General features: G+C 39.9%; 1 long non-coding RNA gene across 2 annotated transcripts in view; it reads left to right on the top strand.

Annotated features, from left to right (window-relative positions):
• The window catches only part of LOC148045776 (uncharacterized), a 138,726-nt gene that overhangs the window by 86,348 nt on the left and 31,830 nt on the right, over positions 1 to 20,548 (top strand). The window contains exon 2 of one of the 2 annotated variants that reach the window (XR_015696229.1): positions 5,700 to 5,867. The exons of the other annotated variant lie outside the window; for it this stretch is intronic. This is a non-coding gene — a long non-coding RNA (uncharacterized LOC148045776). The remainder of the gene's footprint in view (positions 1 to 5,699; positions 5,868 to 20,548) is intronic. 2 annotated transcript variants of the gene reach the window in all.

Raw genomic sequence — 20,548 nt, 5'->3', positions numbered from 1 at the left:
ATACCTGACTTTTAAAAGACCCAATGAGTATCACACAACATTAGTGACCTCACTTGAAGTAAAGATCTCCAGTGAGGCTCCAGTGGATGGCACAGCTAAGTTTTGAACCAGTGAAAAGAACACTCGATCTGCATTCTTCTTCCCAATTCTTCTTTTTTTCTCTGTCCAGAAAAAATGCTCCATCCAAGCCTTAATCACAACGGTATTATCTGTCTCCTATTGTAGTAGCTTCTTATGTACAATGCAGAAAAGATCATCCTTTACATTAGACAAAAAAAGAAAGAAAGAAAGAAAAGGCAAAGAAACCAGTTCCCTCCCACCTTGGAAATTTCCTTTGTTGCTTTTGCCAATCCTCCTTTTTCTTTCTTTTTTTTTTAATACTGAATTTTAAAAATAGCCTTCACTTTAGCCTTTCTGTGAACCACAGAAGAACAAATGACAATAGCGCAGTAATTTAGGAGCCAATTTCCCTTAAATACATGTTCAGTTAGATATTGAACCCTTTTGATATTTGGAAGCTTTGGGACTTGGTTCTTTAAAAGAAGCTGCATCATCGCTGAGTTTTTGACAATACCGCTTGGTCTAATCGCCATTTAATCAGAGTCCTGGATGATTTGCACTGTGCTGGCTGATTGGGCTGCACAGTTAGAGACGCCAGTACAGATCAAGCCCATTCAAAGGAACACAGTGAAGGCTGTATGACTATTTCCATTATTATGCCTATTGTCATGACCTTCCTAATTTGCTTTTTAAAATGCCTCTGAATCAAAGGCAGGTATGTAAACCATATACAGGTCATCGCATGGGGGCACTAGAAGGCTGGCAAAGGTGAACAAGCTGTATGGAGCCCTCTTTTTTAAAAATAAACACTACCCAGTCAATTTAGTTCTATCCAAACTCTGTGAGGCAGACTGAGTGGTCAGAAAATGGGCTGGGTTCACAAATGTTAAGATGTCATGTGCTTTAATTCCGGCATAGTGTCACATTTAAACCCACCATCCTGGGACCAACGTTTGGGTAGCTAGGCTCTGCCTGTCACAAGCCAGAACAAAGGGTGAGTGATGGAGGAGTAACACCTCCTTAAAAAACCCTGGCCCAGCTGGTAGCACCTCATAAGGGCCCTTTTCCAGGATAACAGGAGAAGACAGTCAATGGTTTTGAAGGTAGAAGAAGTCTCTACGCCCCAACGGCAGATAAAGCAGCAGAATCATCTTCTAGGAGAAGGGAAACTCTGATTACAAATCTCCACTACTTTGTGGCTATATCCACTACTGGAAAAGGCTTTAGGAGTCAACCTCGAGGCAAAATCTGGAGCTGGAGTCCTGGAAGCAGTTCATGACTGTACAATCATGTTCTGGTAACTCCTGTAATGCAGCTGGAACCAATCATATCAGCTCTGCTGTTCCATTGTACTATTTCAGCGATGTAGAGAGGAGGGATCTGCTGCGTGGATAACAGTCTATCCTCCATACTAATCTACCCAGGCCTCGTGCTCTGGAGAAGACACTCCAGCTTTACCTCTTTCCAGAGCTCAAGTCTTTTGAGACTGAAGAATGCCAATGCAATGCAAGTGTCATGTTTGAACTCAGCAATACCATGTGTTTAGTTTAGTTTACTCTAGTCTAATCACAATGTTCAGCAGTTTAAAAAGATGGCATCAAAAGTGGATTTGCCACTAATAGGTCAAAAGAATGATTTAGAAAAGGAGATTTCACTGGTCTGCAAATGAAAAAGAGACAAATCAAGAGGTGACTGAATGAACGAGCTCCCCATGGAAATCCGGACCCTTACTACCCTCCCGGCCTTCCGTAAAGTTACCAAGTCCTGGTTGTCCTGGCAGGCTGGTGGCTGTTGAAGTATCCAGCCCCACTTCATCTGTCAATGTTGTCATATTTTAAATTGTTGTATTGTCTTGTATTGTCTTATTTATCCCCTTTCCCTGTTTTATTGTAAGCCGCCTGGAGTCCTTCGGGAGTGGGCGGCATACAAAACCAATAAATGAATGAAATGAATGAATGAATGAATTTCTTTTTCCTGTAGGAATGTCCTGCTTTTGGTTTTAAATACACCAACACCTAGTTGCTATTGTAATTCACAGTTTTCTGAAGTTCAAGATGATAATAGTAGATTAGAATGCAAATCAAAACACAGATTCTGACACGGAAGAGTCCAAATTCAGTCCAAGGTTCCGAGAATCAGGTCAGGAATGGCAGCAAGCCCAGAGATCAGACTTCCATAAGCAGAATCAACACAAATGTCACACAATAGCTGGATAACAAACAGCTTCTTCCAACAAGGGATCACAAGTCAGGACTGTCTCTTAAATCAGGCAGCGACCAACTCACTAATCAAGAAATTGGTTTGATAAGAAGCCTAACAAAGGAGATCCTCTGTTCTCCCCCCCCCACTCTACTCATTGGGTGCAGTGGTGGAAGATGTAATGCCATCATTATCTGTCTTCTCCAGCTAATCAGACTCCTGTGAGTCTTGATTTTTTTTATTTCCTAAGGCCAACACTCAACAAGATCCTTCTTTACATTACATAGAATCATTATCTAATGCCTGCTTGTCATGGATTAAAAAAAACCAAGCTTGTTAATCCCTTGAAGAACTCCATGTAATGGTACAAAAAAGAGAAATGAAATGAAACTCTATAACAGTATTTGAATTATCTAAAAGTTAAGACTGTTAGAAGTAAAGTGAAATAATACAAAGTTGGTTTATTTGCTTGAGCTTGAAATAAGATACAGTTTTTTATTTTATTTATTTTATTATTACCATCCATTATGGAGGTTTTCCTGATTCCAGGATTGAAATGATGTTTTTTTTAATGGATTTGTTTACAGATAAGAGAAGGGACATGAAATGGGAGATAAAAGTTTGCAACATTAGAGGTGGTAAAGTATTACTGATTTATTTCATACTTGTGATTGGAAGTATCTTCTTAATTCAAGGTCCAATATGGGTGTGTCACCGAGACCAGAGGTTGACTCTTCTGAACTCTTGGACTCATGGTGGAGTCCATTCTCAGGGAACTTCTCCCTATTGGAATATGGACTTTGGGCTATTCTATGCATTATATTTATATTGTGCCCTCCTAATGGTTGATTGGTGTGTTGATGGCTTATTTGTTTTAATATTTTCTCTTTTTTGATGCCATTTTTAACCTTTTCTTCTTTTTCTTTTTCCTTGAGCTTTGCATACGTCTTCTTTCAATTCTCCTTTCTTTAAGTTTAGTTTGATTTAGATTTTACTATAATAATTAAAAAGGAGATGTGGTGGGCCAGAAGTTAAGAGGCTGGGCTTGTCAATTGTAAGTTCGGCAGTTCGAGACCCAAGCACCATGTGACAGGGTAAACTCCCGTTACTTGCCCCAGCTTCTGCCAATCTAGCAGTTTGAAAGTGTGCAGAGCAAATAAATGGGTACCACTTCGGTAGGAAGATAACCATGTAATTCTTTGGTGTATAGTCATGCCAGCCACATGATTAGAAAATGTATCTGGAGAAAAATGGCTCAGTCAGCTACAGATAAGCAGCTTTCCCTAGAGTTGGACATGACTGGACTGTGTGCGTGCGTGCGTGCGTGCGTGCGTGCGAGAGAGAGAGAGAGAGAGAGAGAGAGAGAGAGAGAGAGAGAGAGAGAGAGAGAGAGAGAGAGAGAGAGAGAGAGAGAGAATGCACGCATATGCATGTGTGTATATGTATATATATATTTTCATCTATCACCATTTCCATCTGGGGTCACATCTAACTATTCATTAACCCACAACTACAAAATGCACAAGTTTCCATATATATTAGGCTATAACTCCTAAGACCTCTGTTAGTGTGACTAATGGAAAATGGTGCCAGAGGGCCACAATTATATCACTCTATCTGATTCCCATGAGTTACTTATAGGTGGCACAGTGGTTGAACAGTGGTTAGAGTGCAGTACTGCAGGCTACTTCAGATGACTGTTAATTGCAGTTCAGCAATTCAAATCTTACTAGCTCATCCTTCATCCTTCCAAGGTGAGTAAAATGGTGACCCAGATTGTCAGGGGCAATAGGCTGACTCTGTAAACTGCTTAGAGAGGGCTGTAAAAATACTATGAAGCGGTATATAAGTCTAAGTGCTATTGCTATATCAGCTTAAATGGTCCTTTTGATTTCTGCTTTCATTTGCTTCCAGTAATTTAGTTTTAATAACGAATGGTTGATGGTCTTAAAAGTTTGTCATGCACTCTTACAAAAGAATTTGTTCTGGTTATAGCCTCTCCGTCATGACTTCCCCTCCTGAGCAGGCATATCAGGACATATGTGCATGCTTAAATATGTTTTCATATCTCTGGAGTCCGCATTAACTCTCAAGGTGGTGATTGCCTTGCCAGCCTATTAACTTGCTTCTTTTTAAAGTCATGCTTTCACTCCGAGGCAGCTGACAAAAGGAATTCAGAGATGCCTCTGATATCCAAAGAGACTTTTAAAATGGCATTTGCTGAAGTGTCCCTGGGGGAGAAAAAAAGCTTAGCAGAAAGGAAGGATTTATGATTTGCAGGAGAAATGAACAGCTTAAAAAGTGAGGTGAAGAAAGCTTGTATGGGATACAATTTCTCACAGTGACTGAAAATCAGAACAGGACTCTGATTTTGCAGTCAATGCAATGACTGGTCATAGTTGAACATTATTTTTAAATGCTCAGCAATGTTCATTTACAAACAAAATCTAGATAAAGAACCACTGTGGGATTTCAGTTGCACTCAGTGAAGTCGAAGGGAACAAACTAGGATCAGGCTGTGCAAAGGTATGCCTAAGGCTTTAATGGCGAACCTATGACACGTGTGCCAGAGATGGTACACAGAGCCCTCTCTATGGGCACACATGCCACCGCCAGCTGCTCTTCTGGTTTGCACACACCAACCACCTGGTCTTCTCATTCATTGGAGCACCAGAAACCTAAAACCATCTGGCTGGTGCACATGTGTATGCTTGCCAGTTGTTCTTTGGGTTTCCAGTGCACAGATGCACACTGGTCAGCTGGTCTTCGCGTGAGCCGCAGTGCCGAAGTGCCACTTGGTCTCCACTTGGCCCAACATTTCTGGCTCTCCGGCACTCATGTGCGCATATGCATGCACATGTTTTGGTTTGGGCACTCTGTGTCGGAAACGTTTGCCATCACTGGCCTAAGGTTCTACCAAATCAAAACTACTTTTCAAGCGAGAAACTGAGACAAACTTCATCGTGTTACCCTATCAACTGTCCATGTGGATCTAAACCTATGATAAACTTAAACTCTCTCTGCATTCCATGTATCCCTTTGGCTCCAAGGATTCTCATTACTATTATTATTATAATATATTTTATTCATTAAACATGAAACTCAGCCAACTGAACATTCAAAAATGCATCACAAATACCATTGACTGGTGTTAATGGTTGATACAGTTTGCTGCCAGCATCATAGGTATCAACCAAGTACCTTCTTAAAATATAAGATGTTCCAAGTAGCGCAGTTTTTTTGCAATTACGCTGGTGTTATTGCAGGAAGCTGCAATTTGTTGATGTATCTTGTAAAATTCTTGGACATGGTTCCAAGTGCCCCAATGACAATGGGTATCACTATTACATACTTCATCCATAGCCATGTAGTTTCGATGGCCAGGTCGTGATATTTCATGATTTTTTCTAGTTCTTTTTGTTCAACTCTGGCATCTCCAGGAACATCGATATCAATAAACTGTACATTTTGGCCCTCTACAACCGTAATATCTGGCATGTTGTGCTCCAAATGACGATCCGTTTGTATTCGAAAGTCCCACAAGATCTTCACCTTCTCATTTTCGGCAACCTTTTCCATTTTATGTTTCCATAACTTTCTGGATACAGGTAAATCATATTTTTTACATAATGACAAGTGGATTAATTTAGCAACTTGGTCATGTCTAGCTTTGTAATCAGTTTGTGCGATTTTGCTTCATTCACATATTAAATGTGAAACAGTTTCAACTTTGCAATTGCAATTGCAATTATTATTATTATGTTAATCTTTGGTGAGATTCACAGCTTTTGGGGCTGGTTGGTAGCTCAACAGCTTGAGTCCTAACCAAGGACCTGGGAACTGTTAAGGTAACGTCGGAGGATATAAGTTGTTCCACGTAGGGTGGCTTTTTGTAGAATCAGAATATTCAAGTCTGATAAATTTAAAATTTCCAAATATCGAAGTAGCCCTTTAGGTATTCCTCCAAGAGCTCCAATTACAATCAGGACAACACATGATTTCTTTTTCCACAGTCGCTCAACTTCAATTTGCAAGTCCCGGTACTTTGTGATTTTTTTCTTGCTGTTTATCTTCAATTCATGCATCTCCAGGTATTGCAATGTCAATGAACCATACTTTTTTCTTTTCAACTATTGTTATGTCAGGTGTGTTGTGGGCCAAGTGCCTGTGAGTCTGAATTCTGAAGTCTCACAAGATCTTGACTTTCTCATTCTCTAAAACCTTCTGAACCTGATGTTCCCAATGGTTTTTGCTGTACTCAAATCCAAACTTTTTGCACAATTTCCAGTGAATGATCTTAGCAGCGCGGTCATGGCATTGTAGGTAGTCAGTTTGTGAAATTTTGCTGCACCCACTGATCAAGTGGTCGACTGTCTCGTCTTTCTCATTACAGAGGTGACATTTGCTGTTGGTGGTAACATGTTGAATTTTTGCCTTCATGCAGTTTGTGGCTAAGGCTTGTTCTTGAGCTGCCAAAATAAAGCCTTCTGTTTCTTTTTTCAGTGCTCCTGATCTTAACCAGTTCCAAGTTAGCTTTTGGTCAGCTTTGCCTTCAATACTTTTCAAGTATTGGCTAAGCATAGCTTTGTTTTTTGAATTTTCAGCTCGCTTCTCAATTACTTCTTTTTTATATTCAGCTTTTGACTTAGTTTATTTCCTTAATCATTGGTTCTTCACTTTTCTGGATGTAATCATTCATCTGTTCCTTTCATCAGCTTGCCTTTGGTTATCACTGGTGCTTCTGCCAAAGATACTCTCATTGTTTCTGCCAATTTTTCTCCCTTTTCTTCATCTATGTTTTGAAGCATGAAATAGAGATCCAGCTCTTCTACCTTTCCTTTCAGTATTCCATATGTATCATTTCCCTTCACTCTCAGTTTGCTGTCAGTAGCAACAATTTTCTTGTCACTTTGTTCATATTTCTCTGGAATTTTTTGAGGTCTATCTTCAAGTTTCATCATTGTTTCATCAATATTGTCAACTCTTCCCTCCATTCTTTCTGCTCTTTATTCTATAATCCCCAAATTCTTTCTGTGCTTTTTGAGATTTTTTGAATTGCTAGCATAATTTTTTGCAAAGTTATTTCCTTTTCTTTGTCATAATGCACCATTTTTCCAGGTTGTAAACACTGCCACTAGGACATCCAAGGCCTTTTACTAGGTTTCAAATAAATTCACTATAATCTTTCAAGTCAAGGCTTTCTCTTTATGGCAGTCCAATTACTTATAATATTCCAGAAGAGCACCTGTGTAAACAAACTGTACTCTTCCTACTATTCTTTCAATAAACAAATTCTGAAGCCTTGAAGCATGAGATATATGTCAAATATATAAAAAAACAATATTTCCAAGCCTCCAGCTTCTAGATGGCAGTGTTACTTCTTTTTCCTCTGCTTTTAGCTCTCTCTTTAAGCTTTCTTTGCATTAAGATAAAAATGGTTAAAAAGAACAATCCTGCCATGCATGAAGAAAAGATAAGAAAGGAATCCTTAATCCAAAAAATTCAAAAAAAGAGAAAAAATGGAAGAAGAAGGGAGAAAGAGACCAATTCAATTTAAACAGTAAGAGGCATTTGTGGAAATTTCATCCATAAAAAGGAAACAAAATTAAAGAAAAAAAGATAACACAATAGTCTTAATTCAGGCTAACTCTCTGCTTATTATCTTTGGTCTTCAATTTTAACTTTACTCTAAATCTTTGAGGTGTTCTCTAAAAGTAAAATTTATCTCACCAATTCTGACACACACTCTCTCCTGCTGAACGTCCGTTCAGGGGTCTGTCCCAACCTTTTGCAACTTAAAAATGGCTGCTACTCTTGTAGCTGCCAAAAAGAGTTTTCTCCTGGATCGATCAGCAACTTTGCAATGTCCCTAAGATCAGCAGGACATGCTCTTCTCTATCACAATCTCTTCAGGACGGTTTAGGTCCAAAAGGACCGTCCAGCAACAGAGATATTAACAGCAATCCTGGAGCTCCAAGACTGCACGTTGTGTTGTAGCGATGTCAATCCCACCTCTCCAAGATTTTAAGATTTTAAGTCTTGATTTCCAATTACAGTTGTGTAATCCTGCCCATACATGGTTGCATGTGGTCTACTTTGGTACTTTGCCAATTGATTAACATTAGCACTGATTGATTGATTGATTGAACTTGCACCAATTCATCCATTAAGGAAAAATGAGGTTCCAAAGAAGTCAACAGAAATAAATGGATATACAAAGTAATAAGAAAACAGTCACATGTCACATTTCTTTAAGACACTTTTTATAAGCTACATTTTGCTGCCTAGATTATTTCTGTTTGAGCCTATTGCTTTCCTGTTCTGGTGCAAACTGCTTTGGAAACTTTAAGCAAAGATATGAATTTTTAATAAAAATAATAAATTCTCAAAATGCTCAGAAGTCAGCAAGAAATTGGTTCTATCACACTACACAGCCTCCTCTTTGCTGTCCTCTTCAAATTCCTATCAGAGGCATTGTCATCTTATCTTCGTGCACCATTTGTTAATTTTTTTTTGCAGGGGTACAAATTTGATAACAGAGATTTAAAATGTTATGGTTTCAGAAATTGGACGCTAAACATTCTAGGCAAAAAATGAAAAGGGGGAAAAAGTAAAAATGACTTAGATCATGACTTTTATTTAGCAAAAAGAGTAAGTAAAAAAATAAAGATAAGCCAAATCCGATGGCATGATCTGAATGAATTAAAGATGTTAAAAGTAGAAAGAAGGAGTATAAAGCTGCTTTGTTTGACCAAGATTAAAATAAGAAATGTTTTTATAAAGCTTTGTGGACTTTTTGCTGATATCAGGACTGAGGAATTGATGATTTATAGATATGCATATAGATAAGAGATTGGTTACGACAAGAATAGAAATTTGTTTGCAATCTTACAGGATGTGAACAGCTATTAAGTTTAGATATGTTTATGATGAAGTTTTAACCATTTCTTCATATATTTCTTTTCATTTTAAAATCTTACTTTTTTCTTACTTTCCATTTTTTATTCTCTATCACTCTCTCTTTGAGTTTACTTTGTACTTCCTTTTATAGCTGTTTTTAATCAAAACATTCAATAAAAATAACCAAACATATTTATTCAAGATTCTCCTTTTCTTCTCATTATATCTTATTGATAGTGTAATTTCTATCTTCACAATTTTACCCATTGAATGAGATAGTACAGGAAGCTTCCAAATACATAATCCTCTTTGTTATGTATTAGAAAATAGATCTCGTTTGAATGGATAGGGTTGATTCACTGATAATTTCAAACAATTCAAGAGAAGTACCTCCTCCATAAGGACATTCTAGGATATCTGTATCAGAGGCGGGTTGCTTCCAGTTTGGCTCGGTTTGGTCAAACCCGTAGTAGAATTCAAGCCTGGTCGCAGAACTGACAGAGACCCAGGCCTGACATGCCCCCAAACCAGTTCTCTGGTGTTTTCTGCTGTTGTCGGCATGGTTCTGAGCATGCACAGATCAATTTTTAGTCAACTGCGCATGTGTAAGCAATGCACGGCTGGCGTGAGCACAGCAAACTGGTGATTGTCTGAACTCCTGTAATGGGGCCTGCATTTCATCAGTTATTTTATGAAACAAGGCATCCCTGTGTTCAATTGCTTTCAGCTGACCCTAGTGGATTCTTTTGAGAAACTGAAAGTATATCCAATGGTAGATAATTGTAGATATTGGTCAGTGGTGGGTTTCATTTTTTTTTAGAACCTCTTCTGTAAGTGTGGCCTGTTTTGTGGGAGTGCCTTGCTGGCCTTGTGACCGGGTGGGAGCGGCTTGCCAGCCATGTGACTGGGTGGGCATGGCCAACTTGTAAAATGTGGTGAAACTCACTTAACAACATTCTTGCTTAGCAACCAAAATGTTGGCTCAGAAACTCTGGCATTTGAAGCACACAAGTCTTAAAGCTGTCAGGTTACAAGACCCTTGCACCCCTAATCCTTTAGAAAAAACCCAGGGGTGTTCAAACTTGACAACTTTAAGACTTGTGGACTTCAACTCCCAGAATTCCTCTTCCAGTCATGTTGGCTCAGGAACTCTGGCATTGAAGTGTGCAAGTCTTAAAGCTGTTCAGTTACACGACCCTTGCACCCCTAACCCTTTAGAAAAAACAACCCCAGGGATGTTCAAACTTGACAGCTTTAAGACTTGTGGACTTCAACTCCCAGAATTCCTCCTCTCGGTCTTCATCCTGATGTGCGGACGGGCGGGGGGAAGGAGCTGGAACTGGTTCTAAACAGCACTGTAGATTTGTGGAACCTCTTCTATAGAAGAGGTTAGAACTGGCAGGAACCCACCCCTGATATTGGTAGATCGCTCTGCTAATTCCCACAGTATATAGTAGGTCTAGGTATATTTACCCCTATAGTATAGCTGTAGTGTTATTATTCTTCCCATCTTCTCTACTACCTTAAGGTGACCAGATTTTCAGATTGGAAAAGAGGGACGCCCTTGACCGGGGGGGGGGGGGGGGGCTTGATTAAAAAAATTTTTTTTTGTCAAAAGGTCACCCCAGGACACTGAAACCAGCATAAATACGAATCTGTTGCCAAACAAAATTTTGATCACGTGACCATGAGGATGCTGCAACGGTCGCTAAGTGTGAAAAATGGTCGCAATGGTCGCTAAGTGTGAAAAATGGTCATCAGTCACTTTTTTCAATGCCATTGTATCTTCCTGATTATTAAAAGTGCAAATTCACTCAGTGTCAATCATGACTCCTGAGTCCATTTCAAAGTATTGTGCATAGAAATTTTAAAAATGGCTTGTTTCAATTTATTTTGGATAGAATCTTTTTTAAAATAGTTTAAGACAATTTAAAAAAAGAATCAACACAGAATAACACTATTTTTAAAAATCATATGCACAATAAATAAAATATTATTTTAAAATACATTAAAAAAAATAAAAGAAAAAACCCAGCTCACTTACCAGCAGGCAGGCAGAGTCAGCAGATCTTCGTAGGGATGGATGGAAGCACACAGGGAGCCTATATATACGCAACTGCAGTAACAATGACAATGATGAAGGATTGGATTGAGTTAAAGAATAAAAGAATTCTGATCTTAGAAGGCCATGACCTGCAGGCAGGCTGGCATAATTTCTTATGGAATGAATGACAAACATAAAATGCACAAATACTTTCAAAATCATTTAATTAGAACTTTACTGCAACAATGGCTCAAAATCAAAAAAATCCACTATGTGAAAACCCCAAATTGGCTATCACCAACAGAAAGAACGACACACCCAAATTTTACAGATTGGAACAAAATTCTAACATACAGAGATCTAATTGACAGACAGGGAAATTTAAAAACAATTGAAGAATTGGCAGATCAGAATATGAAAGGTGACTGGCTAACCTACCTCCAAATTAAAACTAAATACAATAAAGACACTAAAATATATGGTATTGAAACAGAACCACACAAATTGAATAAAATTATTCAAAGTCTGGACAGAAAGATGATAGGGAAAATATACAAATTCCTCTTGAAGTATCAAATGGAAGAGGAAATTGGAAACTGTAAAAGAACCAATGATAAAATGGGCACAGAACTTTGGCTATAACATTGAACTAGACAAATGGGAAAAATTTTGGGGAATAAATTTAAGAATGACAATATCAATCCCATACAAGGAAAACCTTGTTCTTTCAATCCTTCCAATATTTTTTCCTTCATTCCCTTGTCTGTTTCAATATTAAGTACATTTCTTCCTTTCTTCCTATAATTTTTTCCATTTTCTTCCTTATATTCTTTTCCATTTCAACATTGTCTTCCTTTTTTCCTTCCTTCCTTCCTATACGTCTTTCCATTTTCTTCCTTATATTATCTTTTCTGTTTCAACAGTCTTTGTTTCTTCCTTCCTTCCTTCCTTCCCTTCCTTCCTATACTTCTTCTTTCATTCATTATATTTTCTTTTCCATTTCAATATTAAGTGTAATTCTTTGTTCCTCCTTCCTTCTTTCAATCCTTCCAATACTTTTTCCTTCATTCTCTTTTCCTTCAATATTAAGTGCAATTCCTTCCTTCCTTCCTTCCTTCCTTCCTTCCTTCCTTCCTTCCTTCCTTCCTTCCTTCCTTCCTTCCTTCCTTCCTAAGTTATTTCCATTTTCTTCCTTATATAATATTTTCTGTTTCAACATAAACTGCCTTCCTTCCTTCCCTCCCTCCCATCCCTTTCTTTATGTTTTCTTCATGCTTTCTTTTCTTTTTCCGCTGCTCTTTTTAAATCCCCCCCCTTCTTCTCCTCCTCTACATTTAGGTTGGATTAGTTTGTTTATTAGTTAAGTCAAACGTTTTAATAAAAGTTTCATCTTTTAAGATTTGTCCAACACATCCAATTGTAACCTTAACAGAATCCCATTGATTCACGAACGGACTCCACAGACAGCAGCGGGGAGCCCCAGAAGCCAGAGGACCTTCTCTGCTGGCGTCCGCCGCTGCCACGACATCTCTTCCTTCTGCGGCGAATCCCATTGATTCACGAACGGACTCCACGGAAGGAAGAGAGGTCGGGACAGCAGCGGGGAGGTCCAGAAGCGAGGGGACGTTCTCTGCTGGCGGCGCCGCTCCCCCAACATCTCTTCCTTCCGCGGTGAATCCCATTGATTCACGAACAGACTCCACGGAAGGAAGAGAGGTTGGGACAGCAGCGGGGAGCCCCAGAAGCCAGAGGACGTTCTCTGCTGGCGTCCGCCGCTCCCCCGACATCTCTTCCTTTCGCGGCGAATCCCATTGATTCACGAACGGACTCCACGGAAGGAAGAGAGGTCGGGACAGCAGCGGGGAGGCCCAGAAGCGAGGGGACGTTCTCTGCTGGCGTCCGCCGCTGCCACGACCTCTCTTCCTTCCGCGGCGAATCCCATTGATTCACTAACGGACTCCACGGAAGGAAGAGAGGTCGGGACAGCAGCGGGGAGGCCCAGAAGCGAGGGGACGTTCTCTGCTGGCGTCCGCCGCTCCCCCGACATCTCTTCCTTCCGCGGCGAATCCCATTGATTCACGAACGGACTCCACGGAAGGAAGAGAGGTCGGGACAGCAGCGGGGAGGCCCAGAAGCGAGGGGACGTTCTCTGCTGGCATCCGCCGCTCCCCCGACATCTCTTCCTTCCGCGGTGAATCCCATTGATTCACGAACGGACTCCACGGAAGGAAGAGAGGTCGGGACAGCAGCGGGGAGCCCCAGAAGCCAGAGGATGTTCTCTGCTGGCGTCCGCCGCTCTCCCGACATCTCTTCCTTCCGCGGCGAATCCCATTGATTCACGAACAGACTCCACGGAAGGAAGAGAGGTTGGGACAGCAGCGGGGAGCCCCAGAAGCCAGAGGATGTTCTCTGCTGGCGTCCGCCGCTCCCCCGACATCTCTTCCTTCCGCGGCGAATTCCATTGATTCACGAACAGACTCCACGGAAGGAAGAGAGGTCGGGACAGCAGCGGGGAGGCCCAGAAGCGAGGGGACATTCTCTGCTGGCGTCCGCCGCTCCCCCAACATCTCTTCCTTCCGTGGCGAATCCCATTGATTCACGAACGGACTCCACGGAAGGAAGAGAGGTCTGGGCAGCACGCACAGAGTGGGAAAGGCAGCACCAAAGCCTGGCCGCGAGCGAGGGAGCGCGCGGCGAGCAGCGACGCCTGGCTGCTTCCTCCTACGCCGCCGGCGGCGGCGGCTGCTCCCTCCAGGGCAGGAGAGCTGGGAGCAGCCGCCCGCGAAACTTCCACGTGGTTCCAGAGGTTTTGCCGCCCGTTCCAGCGCAGCACAGGGGCTGGCTGTGAACTCCGCAAGGGGGCTGTCTCCTTCCCCCAGCCCAGCGCCTCCCGATTCCCACGGTACCAAATTAGACAATACAAAACATGATTTACTCACCACCAGTGAGTAAGCGCAGCTGCCCAAAACAAAGATGAAATAAAATGGAGACTCGCGCATGCGTCCTCAGCTAAGGGGTCCAGCCAATCAGTGAGCTGGTTGGCCAGCTCACTGATTGGCTGAAGTCCAGCCAATCAAATCAGTGAGCAGCAGGCTGGGCTGGCTTAAATGTGTAGTTGGTAGCATAGAACAGAACGATGAGCCAGCCCAGCAGCTGATGGGCGGGAGCTGCAAGCGCCAAAAAAAGCGTGCCTTTTAAAAAAGCGGGCAGGATGCGGGAAAATGCATCAAAAAGCGGGGGTGTCCCACCAAAAGCGGGATGTCTGGTCACCTTATACTACCTCCTCTTATTGGTATCATCATTAGGATTATTATTACTCTGTTGTTTGCATGTGCAGTGAGAGCTTCTCCACCAGAGACAAGTTCCTTGTGTGTGTAATCACACTTGGCCAAATAAAATACAGGTAGTCTTTGACTTATGACCACAAATGAACCCCAGATTGTTGTTCATAAGTGAAACATTTCTTAAGTAATTTTTGACCAGTTCTTAAACGAATCACTGCAGTTGTTAATTTAGTAACACAGTTGTTGAGTGAATCTGGCTTCCCCATTGACTTTGCTTGTAAGAAGATCACAAAATGTGATCACGGGACCCCAAAACACTGCAACCATGATAAATAGGAGTCAGTGGCCAAACATCCAAATTTTGATCGCGTGACTATGGGGATACTGCAATGGTTCTAAGCGGCGGTGGGATTCATCTACCTTCCCTACCGGTTCGCAAATGGGAGTGCATGCACCACTTCTGTGCATGTGCATTGCCTTCTGTGCATGCACAGTGCTGACACATTATGTTGGGGCAGGTGGGTGGAGCCTCCTGTAGTCACTGCTACAGGTTCGCCCAAACTGGAGGGAATCAGCTGAATAGAACCTCTGGTCATAAGTGTTAAAAATGATCATAAGTCACTTATTTAGTGCTGTTGAATAGTTACTACATGAATTTTGTAAGTTGAGGACTAGTTCTATAAAACATAAGATATATCTCATGTTAAATAAAACTCTTGGTTTAAAAAATAAATAAAAATCCCACTCTATTGTGTGTGTGAGTGCGTGCAATTGTGTGTGTGTGTGTGTGTGTGTGTGTGTGTGTAAAACTTGGAGGTAAATGTGGGTCACAGAGAATGTTGAAGAATAATGGCGGATATGTCTCTGAAGGCTAATCTAAATGAGAAAGACAAAAATAGACTTAATATTCCTTTTGTGCATTATTATCCTCTAAAGAGTTTAAATAATTTGTCAAAATGTTGATTCTTTAATAGTGGAGATATATAAAAAAATACATCTTTAGTCTTAGGACCCATGCTGGAATAATTGCATTTTTTCCTTAATTTAGATAACTCTGTACCAACCAAGCCTAAGGCTACTTTGAAGGTTAATATGGATAAACTTTCAAAACTGAAGGTATTGGAAATGAATACATTTCAGAAATTACTGCTTCCAAAGCCATCATCAGCAACAGAATGTGACCATTAAGATAAGATAGATGTCATTTGTTGGGAGCATGATCTTTTTCTAAAGCTCAGTAGAAAAAAAAAGCAACTAGAGAAGGGAAAATAATATATGTAACTTTAAAAAAACTATAACCAGTTTTCTTTCGTACTGCCTATTTCAGAGAAAAGGAGAACAGGAGATATAATGCTACTAAAGTTTTCCTCCCACTAGGAGCTAGACTAATGCATGTTGATATAGGGCAGCTTCTACACCACCTTCATGAATGACTTACTGCTGTGGTCTAACCAGGAGGTCAACTCTGGAAGAACACCTTGATTCCCCTAAAGCTCATAACTGATAAAACAGTTAAAGCTAAACAAAGATACTTCTGGCATGATTCCTGTCTGTTGCTCAATCAGTAAGAGTTCCTACAAATCATGGACCTGCCACCTTACCTAGCTCTAATGGTAGGATTGGAACTGAGTCAGAATGATCTCCTAGAAATGTTCATCTTGCAGGAATTTAATCTCAGCTTGCTTTGACCTATCCAACCCCTTGCAGCCTCCAGAATCTATGTTGTTATGATGGAACAACCTTTTGATTTACAATGAGGACCTAAAGAACTATTAAAGCCAAGTCGCGTGTCCTTTTAGGAGATCCTGCTGAAAACTTCCAACAGTTTGAGTTTGCTTGAGCTTCATTCTTGCCATTACTTTGTCTACAAAATTAAAACAAAAACCCACAGGATTCCTCATTCTTCCTGTGATTAGAGATTACAGAAGAAAGCTTATTTCTCCATCCATGACCTTCGATTATTGTTTGGAACTTTTATTTTAAAAAAAAACCAGAGTTTCTTTATTTTTTAACTGGGACCTTAAGCACAAATATGATCTTTTGTTTACATGATAGAACTCTGTGATTCAGAGTAATTCATAGCCTAAACAAATTCATGATATTGCCAAAACAGAAACCCTAATACTCACCTACCAAATGCAAGGTAAGCCTATTTAAGCAAATTTGATTCTTCATTACTGAAAGCAAAATGAGCAAGGGTCTATTTTCCTTGTAATAAATGTCATAATTCTAACAATGAAGTTTGATGGCTACACATATGTGGATTGAAAAATGAAATGGGTCTTTTTTAAAGTAAGGAAATCATTGCTGAAATTCAGGGAGTTTAAATTATATATTTATATAATTATTTCCTGAATCAATATTCCAAAATTGTACAGATACTTAATCCATTTATAATATTCTTGAATAAAGTCTTTTTTTAATTTTATGTATGGCAGAAAATCTCCAGCCCTTTTAGAAAGTTGAGGTATTTACTTAAGAGAAGAAAAAGGAATCTAGATAACAGGGAGAAGTCAAAGAGTTAGCCTAATCTAATATCCAATTTATCAAATGTTCAGTAGTCCCAAAATAACTTTTTCGAAGTCAAGGCAAGTGGACTTTCGGATTTTTCTTGGAAGAGGTTTCACTTCTCATCCAAGAAGTTTCTTCAGCTCTAATTGGATGGTGGGGGATGGAAGGATTTATACTCCTTGCAGACAATTGGTCATTTGCATTCTTTTTTCAAGTCTGCAAGGAGTATAAATCCTTCCATTCCACACCATCCAACCAGAGCTGAAGAAGCTTCTTAGATGAGAAGTGAAATGTCTTCAAAGAAAAACCAGTAAGTCCAGCTGCCTCTTGAAAAAGCAACTTTGGGACAACCATGACCTGGATGACTGAAAATCTCCATACACATTAAATGTTCAGTAATGGATTAAGAGGTAGCATTCTGCTCTACAGCCAACATTACAATTTCCCATTCCTTCTCAATGCAGTTTAAAAAGCACCCAATATTTTAGGAGATTGTTTACACAACTTTCACATCTATTAACGTAGCAGAAGACTATGAACAACAACCTGGTGATTGAGGAATTCTAGAAGCTGAAGTCCATATATCTTCAATCTGCCAAGGTTGAGAAACATTGATGGTGAACAAGTTTTTCTAGCATGAGGCAGTGACATTTGCCATTTGGGAAGCAATAAGGGATAAGGTGAAAAAAATCAAACAAACTCATGTCATCAATGGGTTCATCTCACCACCAGTAGCAGGATATCACAGTATGCCTTCTTACAGTCGTCAGGATGGTGCAACACTGAAATGGCTCCTAGAATACATAACAACTGTAACTTTTATTATAGTTTCATTGTTTCAGACATTAGGAATAATCTTTGTATTTGTATTTGTATTTAATAAATTTATAGGCCGCCCAAATCCCGAAGGACTCCGGGCGGCTTACGGAAAGTAAATTTTAAAAAAACATAAAGAATTAAAAAAAAACAGAGGAAACAGATTAAAAACCACATCAAGCACCCAGTCTGGTCGGGACTGGGCCTCAGTCCTGAGGTCAACAGCCCCAGGGCTGCCAAAATAGCCAGGTTTTGATAGCCTTTCGGAAGGCCATGAGAGTGGGTAGGGTCCGGATCTCTGGGGGTAGTTCTTTATTAGCCAAATGGGTTTAGAGGCACAAGAAATTTGTCTCTAGTACATAAGCTCTCAGTGTACATACAAACAACAACATAGTGGTAAGTTGTAGAGCATAAATCATAAGATACAACCATAAATCAGAAGATACAATCATCAATCATAAGATTATATACATCAAGTGATAAATCAGAAGATACCAGTTGGAGAAGGTGATAGGAAAGATGAGAAGGATGAGAAGATGAAAAAGATGAGAAGGATAATAATAATCCAGTTCTACTACATGGTTAGATAACTTTAGGCATAAGACAGTACTGAGGGTGTTAGATGTTTAACTGAGTGATGGCATGAGGGAGAAATTACCTTTGCGTCGAGTTGTTTTATTTATTTTATTTGTATTTATTAGTTTGCCAAACATGTACAAGATAACAAGTACAGGTATGAACGTAAACATGAGCAAAGGAACTAAATACAGATAAATGGGGACAGTAGGAGAGGGACGGTAGACACACTGGTGCGCTTATGCATGCCCCCTTTACGGACCTCTAAAGAATGATGTGAGGTCCATGATAGACAGTTTGAGGTTACAGCTGTGAGGGTTTGGAATGTAACAACAAAGTTGGGTAGAGCATTCCATGCATTGACCTCTCTGTTGCTAAAGTCGTATTTTCTGCAATCGAGTTTGGAGCGGTTTGCCTTGAGTTTGTATTGATTGTTTACCCATGTATTATTGTGGTTGAAGTTGAAGGACTCATTGACAGATAAGACATTGTAGCAGACAATTTTGTGTACTGTACTTACATTGGACCGCAGGTGGCACAGTTCCAGATTGTCTAAGCCCCAAACGTCAACCCTAGTGGCATAAAGGATTCTATTGTGAGTAGAGGAGTGAGTACTCTTCTCGTGAAATACCTTGGCATGCAATGCCCTATAGTGTTGTCCTAAGGGAAGAAGTCACAACAGTTTATGTCCAGGAAGTGAGCGGTCTCTAGATATTTTCTCAGATATACTGGACTTTTGTTAGTAAGGCTCCCAATGGAGAATGATTTTGGAATGATTGCATTCTTGCAGAAGTTTAGTAATGTACAAACTCTTCTTACACATACATACTCACAATCCATTATGCATGTGGTAACATCTTTTAAATACAGAAAAATATGACAGAGTGACCAGCTTTCAAGCAAATAACCCTTTTGCTCAGAAGTGTGTTGCTAATTTTTTTTACTACCGGTTTGGGCGTTCTATCGTGCATGTGCAGAAGTGTAGGTGGGCGGAGCCTCCTGCCACCGCTACTACCGGTTTGGCTGATCCGGGCTGAACCGGCAGCAACCCACCTTTGCTCCTGATCCCACAATGCATGTCATTCTTTATAGGTAATAAAGCATTTTAATGCCTTCCTCCCTGCATTTTTTTAATGCTACATCTCAAGAGTTAGGAAAGCTTTTCAAGGCTGAATGAAATCAGCAAGAATCATAGAAAAAAAATTACTCTTTTTAACTGTACTAGTGTGTGTACAGGTTTTTAAAATCATGGTAAATCAGGATCTAATAGGGTCAGTGCAAAAGTGAGCCACTATTGATCTTCTTTTAGAGACTGGTTAATGCTGTAGAAGCTTTGCATCACATATGAACTTAAAAATCACACATAATCTTCTCTCTGTGCGCGTACATGGAAAGTTGAAATAATTTTTCTAAGAAACAAGAAGGTTGGTTTCTCTTGGCAAAGATAAAGTGCCCCTTTCAAGATTAAACATCCAGGGTTTGCAAAGTTTTGCCAAGTTCCACACTAAGAAGGATAGAAGTATTTTAATAAATCTTTTTAGCTCTTAAGAAGATCCTGTTCAGGTTCCTACTTTAATGTGGACTATTATATAACCTTTTTTTTTGACAATTAGTGGTTATAAGAGTTGGGTTATTTATTTTAGAATATTTGGAATGGAAGGTGCTTTATAGCTTAAAGTGGCACAGGGAAATTGTTTCTGATTTTATTATTGTAATATTGTTGTTACTATTGTTGAATATTGTCAGGCATCTAAAGTCCTTAAAATAAGAGACTTTTTTGTATAGCCATAAGCAAGGTTTTATCTAGCAGAAGAGATATCTATGTATGAGCAGAAACTTTCTTACTAAAACTTCTGGCAAGAGGTGTAGACCAACACAAAATGCATTTTTAAACACGAAAGGGCAAGCCTTTATGAAAGGGATGCTTCAAATAAAACTTTATCAAAGTCAAGTACTGCAAAGTTTTTGCACATATTCATTTAACATTAACTACTTTATCAGCAATGGCATGATAAAAGAGAAGACTGTGGAAAGAGCAAAAACCCTTTCTCTTCAGTGTTTCAGCCAACGGCAACTGTTAATATAATAAAGTCATTCATCCCTGTCATCGTAACCCAAGATTAAATAGCCCTAAAACCACTGAAACAGCAATTTTGTG

This window comes from Thamnophis sirtalis, unplaced genomic scaffold (assembly GCF_051295495.1).
Source record: "Thamnophis sirtalis isolate CommonGarterSnake01/CBP01778 unplaced genomic scaffold, rThaSir2_p1.2 scaffold_4, whole genome shotgun sequence".
In the NCBI taxonomy this organism is placed as follows: Eukaryota; Metazoa; Chordata; class Lepidosauria; order Squamata; family Natricidae; genus Thamnophis; species Thamnophis sirtalis.
The sequence above is the reverse complement of the archived record's forward strand: the minus strand, read 5'-3'. Positions and strand labels throughout refer to the sequence as shown.